Source organism: Manis pentadactyla, chromosome 12 (assembly GCF_030020395.1).
Source record: "Manis pentadactyla isolate mManPen7 chromosome 12, mManPen7.hap1, whole genome shotgun sequence".
NCBI lineage: Eukaryota > Metazoa > Chordata > Mammalia > Pholidota > Manidae > Manis > Manis pentadactyla.
Window position 1 is genome coordinate 90,713,101 of NC_080030.1, and position 14,924 is coordinate 90,728,024.

Genomic DNA, 14,924 nt, shown 5'->3' on the forward strand with positions numbered 1-14,924 from the left:
GCATGAGTTCCTAACTTTACCTAATTGGCTTTTGCTGCAATTACTGTGTCCAGGCACTACATTGATTACATTTATTCTGTAGTTTGAAACACTAGTTAGGTCTAATTTAATTCCCTTTTGCTGATTAGGCTGCAACTTTTTGTGTGCTATCCTCAGAAAAGATGGACAAACACTAACATTTTATACTCTATTTTTTCTAAGATAATGCACACAATTCATTCTTCCAACAAATATATTTTGTGCACCCACTATGTGTCACACAGTGCTAGGAACTTTGGGTACACATATTAATAAAACAAAGATCATTGATCTGTGGTCCTTTCATTTCTAGTAGGGAAAGATAGACAATAAACAGTAAATTGAAGTTATGAGTTAAGGAATAAAAGGAGTAGTGTAGGACAACTGGGGTTGGGAGTGTGGAGATGACACTTGAAACAAGTAAGGAAATTGGCCCCGCAGACATCTGGGGAACGGAAGGTTCTGGGCAAAGGAAACAGCTGGAGCATGGGCACTAAGGCAGGTATGCCTAGCATGGGAGGAAAGCAAAGAGGCCAGTTGGAGTAGGGAGACCAGGATGATACGATGGAGCTCGGACAAGGCCAGGGGTGGAGACCATGAGGGGCCTGTGGGCCCGCGGGGGGCTTTGGCACTTCCTTGAGTGAGAAGGGGGCCTTGCAGGGTTTGAGCAGAGGTGCCTTCTGATATAATGTGCATATTTTAAATGATCATCCTTTCTGCGGTTAAGAGAGTAGACAACAGCGGGCTAAGGGAAGCGAGCAGGGAGCCCTGTTAGAAGGCTGGTGCCCTGATCCAGGCGAGATGCCATGACCACTTGGACGTGGTGATAAGGCTGAGAAGGGGTGAGAGGGAGATAAAAAGGGGCTCGTGGATTACTCTAAGGCCAGTGGCCTGAGAAAGTCATCAGCTGAGATGGGAAAACCGTAAGTAGAACAGGTTAGAGGGTAAAAAATTAGGAGTTCAGTTTTGAACACATAAAGTTTGAGACGTCTTTTAGACACCCAAGTTATGTAAGCAGGAATTTGGATATATATGTCTAGAGTTTGGGACGAAGGAGGCTGGGGATTCCTTTTCATTTCGATTTAACACTCTACTCAAAACTAATAAAACCCAGGAAATTAGTATGTTACTGATATGGACATGGCAAGAGGGTGAATTTTGCTGGAAGCCTAGAAAATATTTTCTCTGATTCTGGATGTTAACTAATTTAAGATTATCTTAATTTATTATTAATTATAAGTTACATTATATCTTATGTAATTATATTTATATAATTAATTATTAGTTTTATTAATAATGAAATTCTTATATATTAAATTTTCAAACATAATTTGAGTTGATTTTGATTTGATTCTCTCACCTTGACATGCTGGGAAGAGCGTGAAATTTCTCTCGTGGTAATAGCTTTCTGCCCATAAAAACACTTATTCATTCATGACACAGACATTTATTCAGCTCCTACAACATGTGAAGCTTCTGTTCTTCTGCAGAGTCCATTACATTTTTGAATCACCAAACTAGCCACAGGGTCAGGGTAAAAATCAACTTGAAAGAAATGCCTGTAGAACACAAGTCAGAAGGGCAGCCTGGCAAATCCCTCATTTGAAAAGAACTACACTGAAGGCATCCTAACGTGAGAGCACCTTTTCAGAGAATATAACAGCAGCAAACAAAGCCACCATCTCAGGGCCATGTGGGTTTCTGCTGCCCACAGAGGATTTGTGGAAGAAATATTTTGCATGGAACACATGAATTGTACACGTTAGAGTTCTTTGAAAACTGAAAATTGTCCTCAACTACTCATGGTTTAAAAAAAATTGGAGAAAGCAGAAGGTGAAATCGAGAAACTAACCTAGAAGAAATTATGTCCCAGCAATTTAAATTTGGCTTTTAACTTTAAATCTCATGAGACACAGTATTAGAACAGTGAGAGATCCCTGTTGGCAGAATGCAGTAGACAAACACTCTCAGAGGTCCAGTAAAAGCAGAAATTCAGTTCAATAAATATGTGTTTAGTGTCCCCCATATGCAATGGTTGGTAGGAATTATGAAGAGTTAATGAGAAACTGGTCCGGTATTCATAGGATAATAGCAGAGAAAATTTATATATACACAGAAACGACATACTAAGCAGACTGTACAAAATAGGGAAAGAAGAGATTAATTATGAGAGTGCTGTGATTATGCTCCTTAGAGGAGTAAGGACTTTTGTTAGGTTTTTAATAAAATACTAGTAATGAGGACCAGGAACCAGGATAGAGAGGAATTTCTACACTGAGTGAACTTGAGCAGAGATCTGGAAGCAGGCACGAAAAGCATCTTTGGAACAATAAGTGGGCTGGTGTTACCAGAGCATTACAAAGGTAGAGACTAATTTAAACGTACATATTCACACATGTATAAATAATATAATGTAAGTAAAAACACCCGAGAATGGTGTCTGGCATACAGTAAAGGCTCAGTAAATCCATCTAATGCTTTTGCAATGTATACACTTGCATTTGCAAAGTGCAAATTTCTGCAGATTTTTCAAGCTGCATGCAATTAGAGATAGATTTATAGCTTTTGAAATTCTCTGTCATAGCTTTATTGAGATATAATTGACATAAAACAAATTACAAATGTTTAAAGTGCACAGTTCATAAGTTTTGACATATGTAGGCACCCATGAAACCAACTCCACAATCAACATAATGAATATATCTATCATTCCCCAAGTTTTTTCATGTCCCTTTGTCATCCTGCCCTCCTGTTCCTCTTAATCCCCAGGCAGCCAATGATTTGTTTTCTGTCAACTATAAATTAGTTTGCATTTCCTGGAATTCTGTATAAATGGAATCCTAAAGCATATTTCCTCTTTCATCTAGATCCTTTCACTCAACATAAATACTTTGAGAGTCAGCCATTTTGTAGTATGTATCAGTAGTTCATTTCTTTTTATTGCTGAGTACTATTTCTTTGAGTGGATATACCACAGTTTGTTTCCATGGACCTACTGATGGACATTTGGGCTGTTTTCAATTGTGGGTTATTACAGAAAAAGCTGCTATGAATATTCATGTGCAAGTGTTTGAATATATGCTTTCCTTGGGTAAATGTCTAGGCCCAGAATGGCTAGATCACATGGTAGGTATACATTGAACTTAAGAAACTGCCAAATTCTTTTCCAAAGTAGTTGTACCATTTTACATTCCCACCAGCAACTTGTGAGAGTTCTGGTTCCTCCAGATTCTTGCCAATATTTGGTAAATGTCTTTTTAGAAATTTATCATCTCACCCCAAACAACCACACACAAATAGACCTTCACCACTTATGGGAGAAGTTCAATACACGTATTTTCCATAAATTTTTAAAATAGCAAAATGTCCATATTGTTCCAAAAAATAGAAAAATGCCAGGAAAAATAGCTAAATAGTTAAGGGGAGGGACCTTTAGAAAGTGAGCTGAAAGATGGGAAGAAAAGAGAAAGGACACTACTGGTATATATTACACAAAAGCTACTGAGTTTTTAAAACTTACATTGGATGGATTATTTTAACAGAAAATTAAAATATTTTGAAGTGAATATACAAAACTAGTCTCAGTTATTTTCACAAGAACATGTAAGGGTCCCATTACCTGTGTTTACTTAAAATTATCATAACATGAAATCCTTATTAGTTATTTTGTGTTTTCAAAATGCAGTGTGGATTAATCATTATAATTAATGTAATTTGTAGCCCTTAAATCAGAAGAAGATGCATTGTTGCAGATAACCTGGAGATGATAACGTGCTTCAGAATCTCTGTTTATCCTGAGTTCCAGGTGAAACAATGCATAAAGATTATGAAAACAACTACTTTTTAGGGTCATTAGTCACACTTCATTAAATATTTAGCTTTCGGAAGGTAGTGGCATAGATTAAATTTCATTAACAATGACAAAGGTTAAAATCATTTATAATTAAAGAGATACAGCTTTAATTCATGTGTATTAAAGGTTGTAGATTCTCAGTATTGCTACTATACCTGCTCTGATTACAAAATGGATAAGATCTGGGGAGGCAGTGTGACACTAGGGTTAAGCACGTGGCCTTTGGCTTCAAAGAGCCTGGGTTTCAATCCTGACATCACTATTTACTACTTATGTGACAACACGAGTAAGGCAACATTAAGAAGTCTTAGTTTCTTCATCTCTAAAAATATCATTAAAATGATACCTACTAGTTAAGATTGTTTTAAGGAGTACCCGATGTAAGTACCAAGCATTTTGCCTGGCATGTAAGTGTTCATTAAAGTTCAGCTCTTGTTATTACCTGGGTTTCATTACTGTAAAATGCCTCAAGAGCTAATAAAAGTTAAGTATTATAAGTGATTTTATCAAAATTAAGGAAGAAAACAAAAATAGATTCGTAGACGCAGAGAAGAGACTGGTGGTTACCACAGGGGAGGGGCTGAGATGGGGGGTAAAATAGGTGAAGGGTATAAAGAGGCACAAAATCTCAGTTATAATATTCATTAGTCCATGGGGATTAAAGTACAACATAGAGAATATAGTCAACAATACTATAATATCTTTCTTTGCTGACAAAGAGTAACTACATTTAGCAGGGTGAGCACTTAATGTAAACAACTGTTGAATCACTGTGTTGTATACTTGAAACCAATATAATACTGTATATCAACTATACTACTTCAATTAAAAAATTAAGTTTATAAGGGGTTTTAATTGGAAAATTCTTGGATTTTATGAGCGTCCATGCCAATTAAAGTAGTTAATTATTAAAGTCCTAAAAGTACTCAAGTGACTTCACAATAAGGAGAAATACATATCAACCTCTAGTTGATTAGTTAATTGGTATATGCTGACTGCACTAAATTGGTTTTGGTTTTTGAATAACTGTTCTTCTTTTACAAATGAATGGCAGGGCATATTCTCCAGTTAAGGCAGAAGAGCTAACAGTGGTTCTGCAAATATTTTTAAGTCATGGGTTGGAGATGAAGATATAAGATTACAGGATAGTCCGTAAGCAGTAAAGTGTACGGACATCATCTTTCTACTGATTTACCTTCAAATTCACCAACTATTTTTTCTGTCATCTCCATTCTGCTGTTGAATCCATCCAATAAATTTTTTTTGTTCAGAAATTGATGTTTTCAGTTTTGAACTTTCCATTTGGCTCTTGTGTAAAAATTTTATTTTCCTGCTGAGAATTTCTATCTCTTCAATCATTTTGAGTGTATTTTCCATTATGTCACTGAGCATAGTTGTATGAGCAACTTTAAAATCTTTGTTTGCTATTTTCAACGTCAGTGTCCATTGACTCTCTTTTCTTTTGAGAATGGTAAACAAGAACTTTTGAACTGTAGCCTTACACTGTGAATGTTAAGTTGTTGAAACCAAGTTCTGTTATAGTCCTCTGATGAGTGTTGATTTTTTAATTATATTTAAAAAATTTTGATATCATTAATGTACAATTACTTGAACAACATTATAGTTACTACATTCCCCCTATTATCAAGCCCCCCCACATACCCCCTTACAGTCACTGAGCATCAGTGTAGTGAGATGCTATAGAATCACTACTTGTCTTCTCTGTGTTATACTGTCTTTCCTGTGTGCCTCCCCCCATTACTACATTATGTGTGCTAATCGTAATGTCCCTTTTTTCCCCCTTGTCCCTCCCTTCCCAACCATCCTCCCCAGTTCCTTTCCCTTTGGTAACTGTTAGTCCATTCTTGGGTTCTGTGAGTCTGCTGCTGTTTTGTTCCTTCAGTTTTTGCTTTGTTCTTATACTCCACAGATGAGTGAAATCATTTGATACTTGTCTTTCTCTGCCTGGCTTATTTCACTGAGCACAATACCCTCTAGCTTCATCCATGTTGTGGCAAATGGTAGGATTTGTTTTCTTCTTATGGCTGAATAATATTCCATTGTGTATATGTACCACATCTTCTTTATCCACTCATCTATTGATGGATACTTACGTTGCTTCCATTTCTTGGTTACTGTAAATACTGCTGCAAAAACATAGGGGTGCATATGTCTTTTTCAAACTGGGCTTCTGCATTCTTATGGTAAATTCCTAGGAGTGGAATTCCTGGGTCAAATGGTATTTCTACTTTGAGTTTTTTGAGGAACCTCCATACTGCTTTCCACAATGGTTGAACTAGTTTACATTCCCCCCAGCAGTGTAGGAGGGTTCCCCTTTTGATGACTGTTGATTTTTTTTTTTTTAGTTTAGAAGTCAATTAACTTGATTAGACTAAAACTGTAGATTGTGTGTCTTGAGAAGCAGCTCAAATCTTATTCAGTTTTTTAAATCTTTCAGTAGGCTGCCTGTAGTTTCATGTGGGTTTCAGGGATCAGCCAGCAGTTTCAGCAAAGTTTATACACAGAATTTCTGTTTCTTCCCTTTCTGGTTCTCTCCCTACTGCAATTCCATCCTCACTTTTCAATGGCTTTTGGTTGCCCTGAAACCTGCCTTCTAGGCAACAAGATCACACAGTCTTTCTGTAAGAGTTTTAGTGACTTTATTGAGCAGTGACTAGAACCTGCCCTCAATCTACAATCCATAAAATCCAGGAAGCTCTCCTTGTATCATTCCTTTTGCCCAAATGTGTCATTCCTTTCATTCCCTCCAGAATCTGCCTATTCTGTTCTGCGGTGCCTTCACATGGTCGATCTATGTACTCTTCCCAGAGTTTATAGTTGTTTTCTCTGGGAGGGTCAGTCTTGAGGAAGCTTACTCAGCCATTCCCGAAGCACACCAACCACTAATTATACTTTATTTTTACTCCTCACGAACACCAATTTGACTATACTTACTTGTGGTCAGGGTCCTTATTTTTTCAAAAATCATCCTAACTCTAAACTGAGTTGACATCAGATTCTACAAGTAGAAAAACCAAATCACTTTGCCTTCTTTTTCTTCTCTTTTTATCAGGTGTAGCTCTGGGGTAGAAGGGTGTTCTCAGCCTGGAGTGAGTTCCCTATGAGTCCAACGAAACCCAAGAAAGACAAGGGGAAGGGCAGGTTGGGAGAAAGATTTTATTGCTCACAGCTTGCTCAAGTTCATTAGCCAGGCTGGGCTCCCACCGTCCTGTCTGACACCAGCATGTGCTCCCCTGCCCTGCCTGCCTGCTCTGGAAGGAACTCCATGGGCCGGTCCTTGGTGACTGGCAAACACTAGATCAGTTTCCCACCAGGAACAGAGAGGAGGAGAGAATGGAGGTTTCCTCTCCACCCCTTGCCCTGAGGGCTCTGCAGTGGTAAACACCCATTGGCATGCAAATGCACTAAGGCCAGGCAGGAAGTTCTGGAAGTCCTAGGTAAAAACTTCCATTTGCCCCTCATCAGGAGCACTTAGATACTTTCATTGTTTCATCTTCAGGTGCTTGATTATAGCTACCTTTAAGATCTGGGTTAAGTGGAGGAAAAGGCCTCAGACCTAAGCCCTGTTCAGGAAACCTAAGCGTACTCATTATGTTACAGATTGGGAGATAAGCATCTTTGATAATTTTTTGTAAAAGGCATTCTTTCCTTTTATAATTTTCCCTTGAGAAATTCACAGAAATAAGAGGTGTTTAGACAACAGAATTTGGACATTCTGGGTCAGCCAGAAATCATTAAATCACTCCCCTAAACCTTTCATTAAAGCCCTACTTTGTGACAGTCAGAAGACATGACAAAAAGTGAGTGATGTGGTGGAGAGAAAGCAAAGGGCAATGCAGTAGAGAAAATTCTGATGATGGAGCTTAAAGTTTCTTAGATGTGATACAAATTATTTTAATTTTTATGTAATCAAATCACAGCACCCACAATAAGTTGCAGAGCAGGGGCTAGAACCCAGATGTGCTCACTCTAGCCAAGTTAGTTTCCAACAATACCATATGCTGACAAGGAGTCTATACATCAAAGAACTTTGTTACTGGAAGGATTATGAGACTCATCATTAAACTTCAAGCCCCACTGGAAAATTCCTGGATTTCTGTTCCATTAAAATTTTTTCTTATTATAATTTCAAGAAATTTCTTGCCATAATAAAGTTCCTTACATAGTTTGTTAGCTTAACAATCTTCCTGCATTATAATTTATACTGTTTAACATTTTAGCCTTTGTTAATATATGTCCCCCATTCATCACAGCTTCCTAGGCATTCAAGACGTTAACAGATGGATTATGTCTTGGTATGTGTTTTTTATATTAAAATCTTACAGATAGTCAAATGTAAATATTTTATGATAAATGTTTTCCCCTTCTGCCTTTAATTTTTTACAGTTTAAACAAATCATTACCTGATCACATAAACAATATTTGTAAGTCATAACAAAGTATATTTTCTGTGCCAACTATAAAGAAGTAAATGAATATCCCTCTGGTATCTGAAATAGGTCTGCCTTTATGCCAATTTAGCATTCTGTAAATCTTTATTAAAACTTGTTATTGAGTAATAAGGTATTCTTTGACAATCTAAGTCTGGAGCAATTGTCATTGAGTAATAAAATATTCTTTGACAATCTAAGTCTGGAAATGCTGAAAGGCTATTTAATCACCTGGCCTTATCTAAGAGTGAGTCAGTTCTGTAAATGCTTCACAAATTACTAGACAGCCATAAGTTTGAATCTTTTTAAGAATGCTAAATACAGTAAACCAAATACGGACAAAAGCCAATTGCTCCAAGATCTGTTCATAAAAAGTACCTCCCTAGAGGCAACCACACCATCTCTGACCTTTGACTTACTGCTCTTCTCTGACTCCATCAGGCCCACACCTAGAACCAGCATTGTAAGGAAACATGCTGACAATTTTATGACTAGTCAAAATACTACATCAACATACTGTTCAGTCTGTAGCTGGAAGACACACAAAGTATGTTCTGTCCCAGAACTTCCAGGACAACTTCCTACACCCTCTAAATTATCTTTTTTCCCAGAGAAATGGTCATACTTTATACATTCATTATCATAAATAATTTACCCATATAAAACTACATTTTTTAAAAAGATTTCTTAGTCTCCCTTTTTGTATCTAATTTGTATAAGGGTTCACTTTCCATCCCCTCTTCTTGTGCTCAGCCAAACAAGCCATGGAGCTGTAGTTCTTTGGGTGTGAACCTATGCCTGATACATCATTTATAGCTGGTAAATCTGTTTTTTAAAAAAGCAAATGTGTCATGATGAATGAGGTAATCATTTTTTTATGAAGTTGACTTTTCAATCTGCTGCGGTGCCTTCGTTTTGTCAGAATATAGTCACCTCCTGTTCACGCAGAAGTGCAAAGTCATCTTAAGTGCACAGTGTAGATGTCTCAGGGGGTTCTGAGAATGGCAAAGCATGGCGACTGCTGGAGCTGCATGAGGAGCCCACTGTGGCTTCTTATCATGCTCCCTCTGTGTGTGCATTTGAAAACTTCCACACTAACAATTAAATTTAAAAAAATAAAGAGACAGTGCTTGAAGACAGCAAGACACCTGGACTCTACCATTTCAACAGGACTAATGAACAAACAATGCTTTAAGGTACACATATTTAGAATTGCTATTTATATTCATATTGACCTCCTAATTCCAGATATCTGTGATCTGGAATTCTGTGGAAACTGTGAAAAATCAGAAAGTTAGCAGAACCAGAATCCCTTTCTAACCATACTAACTGGTGAGACAGAGCCCTCATCATCTTTATTATCCTTATGTCCAGGCTGCTTGCTCTTCATTTGACATTAAGTTATGAAGAGGTGACATACACATCATGACTTCTAATGCTGATAGTTTTGCCACCAACCTTGATTCTCCCAAACTCATATGAAAAATATCACTGCTACGTAGAGACTTGACTGCCATCCTTAACTATGGAGATCCTGATACTTAATTCCCTGACTGGACTCATCATCACCTTAGAACTCCAGATTTATGAAGACAACATTCTAAAATTTCTAGAATTAAAAGTATACGTTCAAGTGATTTCTGAACAGTAAATCTTGAAACATTAAAGACAATCTTTGATTCTCTTAAAGACTTGCATGGTATTCTTGGCATATTTTCATTTATTGAATATATTTCATTAACAGGACATTCTCTCCCCTATTCCTCAGCTAAATTTGTGGAACTAGAATTTAGTTGTCTAGATCCCTAACTCAGCCACTGTCATGGGGATTTATTTACTCCATTACTTAGTTGAGTACTGAAAACATGCCAGGCATTCTTTCAAGTCCCAAAATATAACAATAAACAAACAAGGAGATCTAAAGGAGTTTATATTTATAGGGGAACAGACAACAGAAAGTAGATAAGCCAAATGCCAGATGCTGATAAGGGCTGTGGAAATAAATACGACAGAGACAGAGGGATGGGGTGGAGGACGTGATGTTTTATAAAGGCTAAGAAGTGCTTCACTGGTAAGTTGATATTTGAGTCCATAGATCTTTGACATGAGAAGAAAACCATAAAAATATATGAAGGAAGAATGTTACAGACAAAAGGAATAGCAAAGGCTTTAAAGCAGCAACATTCTTCATTCAAGGGACAGCAGGGCGTGGGACAATGTAATAGGGTGGGGCCCAATCCCGGAGGCCTTTGCAGGCCACTGGAAGAGAATTATCGTGTACACTGAGCCTAATGGCAGCCGTTACAGGGCTTCAAGCAGAGGAGAGGCAGGCTTTGATTTACCTCTCTACAAGGATCCCTCTGGCTACTGCCTTAAGAATGGACTGTAAAGGGGCAATGGACTGTAGAAGGGCAGAGGAGACCAGTAAGGAGGCTAACGGACAATCCAGGTCAGAGGTCAAGGTTGCCTAGCCTGGGGTAATAGGATGGAATTGGTGAGTGATGACTAAACTCCAGATATATTTTTAAGACAAGGCCAACAGGATTTGTTGATAGATTGTGTGTGAGGTATGACTGTAAGGTTTTTGTTCTGAGCATCTGGAAGAAAATAATTGTGATTTGCTGAGAAATCACAATTTCTCAGCAAAGAAAGAAAGAAAAAGCCAGGGGAGGGCAAATCTGTATGCAGATCATTTTCTGAGGTTGGAGTTTCTTCTTCCCTTCCTCCCTTTTTCCCAAAATTGCATAAAGTTCACAGGTACACTATGAGGACCACAAGATGATGAGGTGTATCACCACACCATCAGCACACACAAGAAGGGACTTCTAAGAACACGTCCTTTCTACTCTCTATATCCCATCTTTCTCTTGTTGAACACAGAAACAGAAAACATAAGTTTGGAAATTTGGCATATCCCTTCTGAAAAGTTATGGACTTAAAATGTTCATCTTACTAAAAATATTCAGGGACCCCTTCTTCCATATCAGGAATACAAACCTTTCATCTCCCTCAATGGTTCATGTGCCATTCTTACTGCTCTTTCAGAGCCCTAGGTGTGTCCTTTTGAGAAAAGCAAAAGTTCAAGGACAGACGTGTCTCACTCAGGGGGCAAGTCTGCTCCGGTGACCGTGTGGCCCCAGCGGCTGTCCTGATTTTGCACCACTTTTGTTTCATAGGCACAGATTCTCGCAGGTAGTTGTCCATAACCTGGAACTTGGATATCAGAATTTCAGACCCTTCTATCAACATGTTGACCCCCTTAACCTGAGAGCTTGAGACGGAAATCACTTCTCAGGCACAGATGATAAATACTGAGCTGTCTCATCAATCAGTCATCACACCACATTCCTATTTTTCTTTGAAATAAACATAGCCAGTGATTTTGCCTCTAAGGTACTGCTTTTCAATCTTTATCCCCAGCATGTGTTACCTTACTTGTTTTCCTACAACTCTCTTAAAAGCCTGCTTCATCCCACCTGGGCCTCCAAGAGAGCCATTCCTCGCCCTGCTTTGGAAGCCAGGATGGGGAGCAAGCCCACTGGGCCTACGGCAGTTGGTTCACTTGATTGTTTTTAGTTCTCCAGCAAAGAATTGTTTTTTGAGTGAGTACAAAACAGTTTTCAAAGCACTGCTGTGTGCAATGCATCATGCTGGATACTGCGGAGGATAAAACGCAGAAAAAAGCTTACTGTCTTCCAGGCCTGAGAAACCTCACAGTCTTTTCTGAAGACATGCTAATCACTTTAAGTCAGGAAATATTTGGTGTTTTAAGAAGATGGAAGGTAAGATCAAGGGGGGCTGAGAGGCTGCAAACTGCCTATGGCTGTATCTGCAAGAGAAAAGAAGGCCCCACAGGAAGCCAAAGGCAGAGCCCCTCCTCAAGGCCCAGATGAGTCTGGTGCAGGTACCCCGAGTTGGGGGCAGACTCAGGATCTGCGTGGCTCAGGGGTCTGTCAGACAGAGAGAAGAGTGATTCCCACTGAGGCAGCTCAGCAGCAGTGAGGTTCCCTTGGAGCCGGGCCATCCACAGGTGGTTTGGAGGAAAGTATGCATCAGACCCCAGGTGTGGTGGCAGAAGGCAAAGGGCCGTGGGTTAAGGGTAGATCAAGAAGAGAGGCCTGGGCTAAGCATGTAGATAAAGAGGAAGTACAGCAGGAAGGCAGAAATCATGTCTGCCGGGCCAACCCCCTCCTCTGGGCCTTCTGCCTGGGCTCCCCCTCCATCAGCTTCCTAGCCTCCAAACAGAATCTATGCCCCACTCCTTGGCACCACCACAGACTTTGTTCAGTTTGGAAGTACCCACGTTGTGTGCATAGTGTCCAACATCTGGACTGTTTCTCACACATAGTGAAAGTTCATCGACATTTGTGGAAGTGAGCTGCCAGGCCGGGCTCAGGAAGGAGGCTAAGGCAGCACTTACAGTCTCCTCTCAATGCCAAGGAACCACAGGATGATTGTGTTAATTCCTAGGGCTGCTGGTACTAATTGCCACAAACTTGGTGTCTGAAAACCACCTCGTTTATTCAGTTCTAGAGGCTAGAATCCAAAATCAGTTTCACTGACCTGAAAGCAAGGCTCCAGCAGGGCCAGCCCTTCTTGCCGAGGATCCCGGGGAGCAGCTGCCTCTTCCCTCTCACAGCTTCGGCTGCCAGGGCTCCCTGGCCTGGGGCTGCATCTCCCTAATCCTTACATCCGGGGTCACATTGCCTTCTGTTATTCTGTCTGCGTGTGAAATCTCCTCCTGCTTCTTTCATAACAACACTGTGATTGTGTTCAGGGTTTCCTAAGAAAGTCCAAAATAATCTCACCTTCTACAGGTCCTTAATTTACATCTCAGATCCTCCCGCTTTAAAAATTTTTCCCTGTAAGGTAACATTCACAGTTTCCAGGAATTAGGACATGGCCATCTTTTGGGAGACCATTATTCAGGATATCTCAACAATGAACTCGATTAGTTATAGAAACAGGAGTGAGGGGCAAGGAATACAGGAGGGAGAAACACTTCTCTGAGAATATCTTGTACAAATTTGACTTTGGGGAACATGTTAATGTTCTTTCTATTTAAAAATAAAGCTGAATCAACAAGAATGAGAAAGGAGAAAAAAACCTGAAGCTGAAAGAAACTACGAATATTTCAAATAAATAACATACCCACACCTAAGAGGGCGGGGGAGGAAATACTAATCCAAGCAGTGTATGATCACAGGATTTGGCCATATACCCTCGGCCCTCGAGGATGGGGTGCCAAAGGGCTGCCCAAAACAACTCACCAAAAGCAATCCAGATCTATTCTTGTAGGTTTGTTTTTTTAATAATAGTTTGAACAAAGCAATCGTGAAACCATTTGAGATGCACTGTAGGAATGAATGAATAAATACATTGATGTTTTTGAGAATCCGTGTTCTCACTGAGGAAGAAGGGATGCCACAAGGAACCCTGTAGAGAGGAACAAGAATTGATGGCATTGGTGTGAGTTACGATTTCTAAAATATGTGTATGTGTACATCTATAGTTGTACATGTATGTGTGTGTGTGTATATTTATGTACGTGTATTTATATTTGTACACACATGCATATATTTCCTATACCTTCGCACAAGGGACTAGAAACAAAGAGTCCCCAGTAGCTGTGAGTGCCCCCAGCACCCAGACCTCAGTCTCTAACACCATCCCCACCGAGGCGGCACCAGGGCTCCGCAGAGACATGGCTGATTCCGGAACTTGGACACTCTGGATTCCATGAAGAACTGGGATATCTCATGCCAAAAATTAAGGAACTACGCAGCAAACGACGGGGCCCAAGACACAGAAGGCAACCCCCTGGGGCTCCCCTGGCCATACCTGTGATGTCCTGAGCACTGAAGTCACTAAGGACAACGATGAACTACAAACCATTGATAAATTGGAATCTATGATCCATTTATCTAAGAAACAGATGGAGGATAAACCAATCAATGGGGGAGAATGGTCGCTTCTTGCAAATAGTAAAATGCCAAGTATAGATGGGAAAATGCAAAAGAAATGGTGGAGCCGACAAGTAACTGTCCTGTAGCCGTCACATTAAAGGTTGGCTCGGGCGAGGACCATCAACGGACACTAAATCTAGGGGGAAATGTTTATTAAATTTGGGTTGTCTTAAAATTTCTCCCCCAGATTGCTTATTAATTAAGAGGGAAAGGGTAGTGGTTATATGGTGGGGCATTGAACGTCTTGGCTGGATTCAAATATTTATATCACCATTAAGGAGCAGGTGGGCATATGTGCTCCAAGTGTGATGCCCTGCCAGGGATAGAGCAGCTTCCGTGAAATAGTCCAGCCAGGAGTACTCAACCTGAGCATAAGTGTGAGGAAACATCAGACAAACCCAAAGTGAAGAACAGGCTACTAAAAAAATTACATTCTTCAAAAATATCAATACTAAAGACAAAGAAGGACTGTGGAAATTTCCCAGTTTAAAAGAGCCTGAGAGTCATGGTAACTAAATGCAACACATGATCCTATGCTGGATTCTGCCCTGTAGGAAAAATACTATAAATACATTATTAGATCAAATGACAAAATTGAATGTGGAAGATAGGTTACGTAAAAGTGTTGTGTTAATG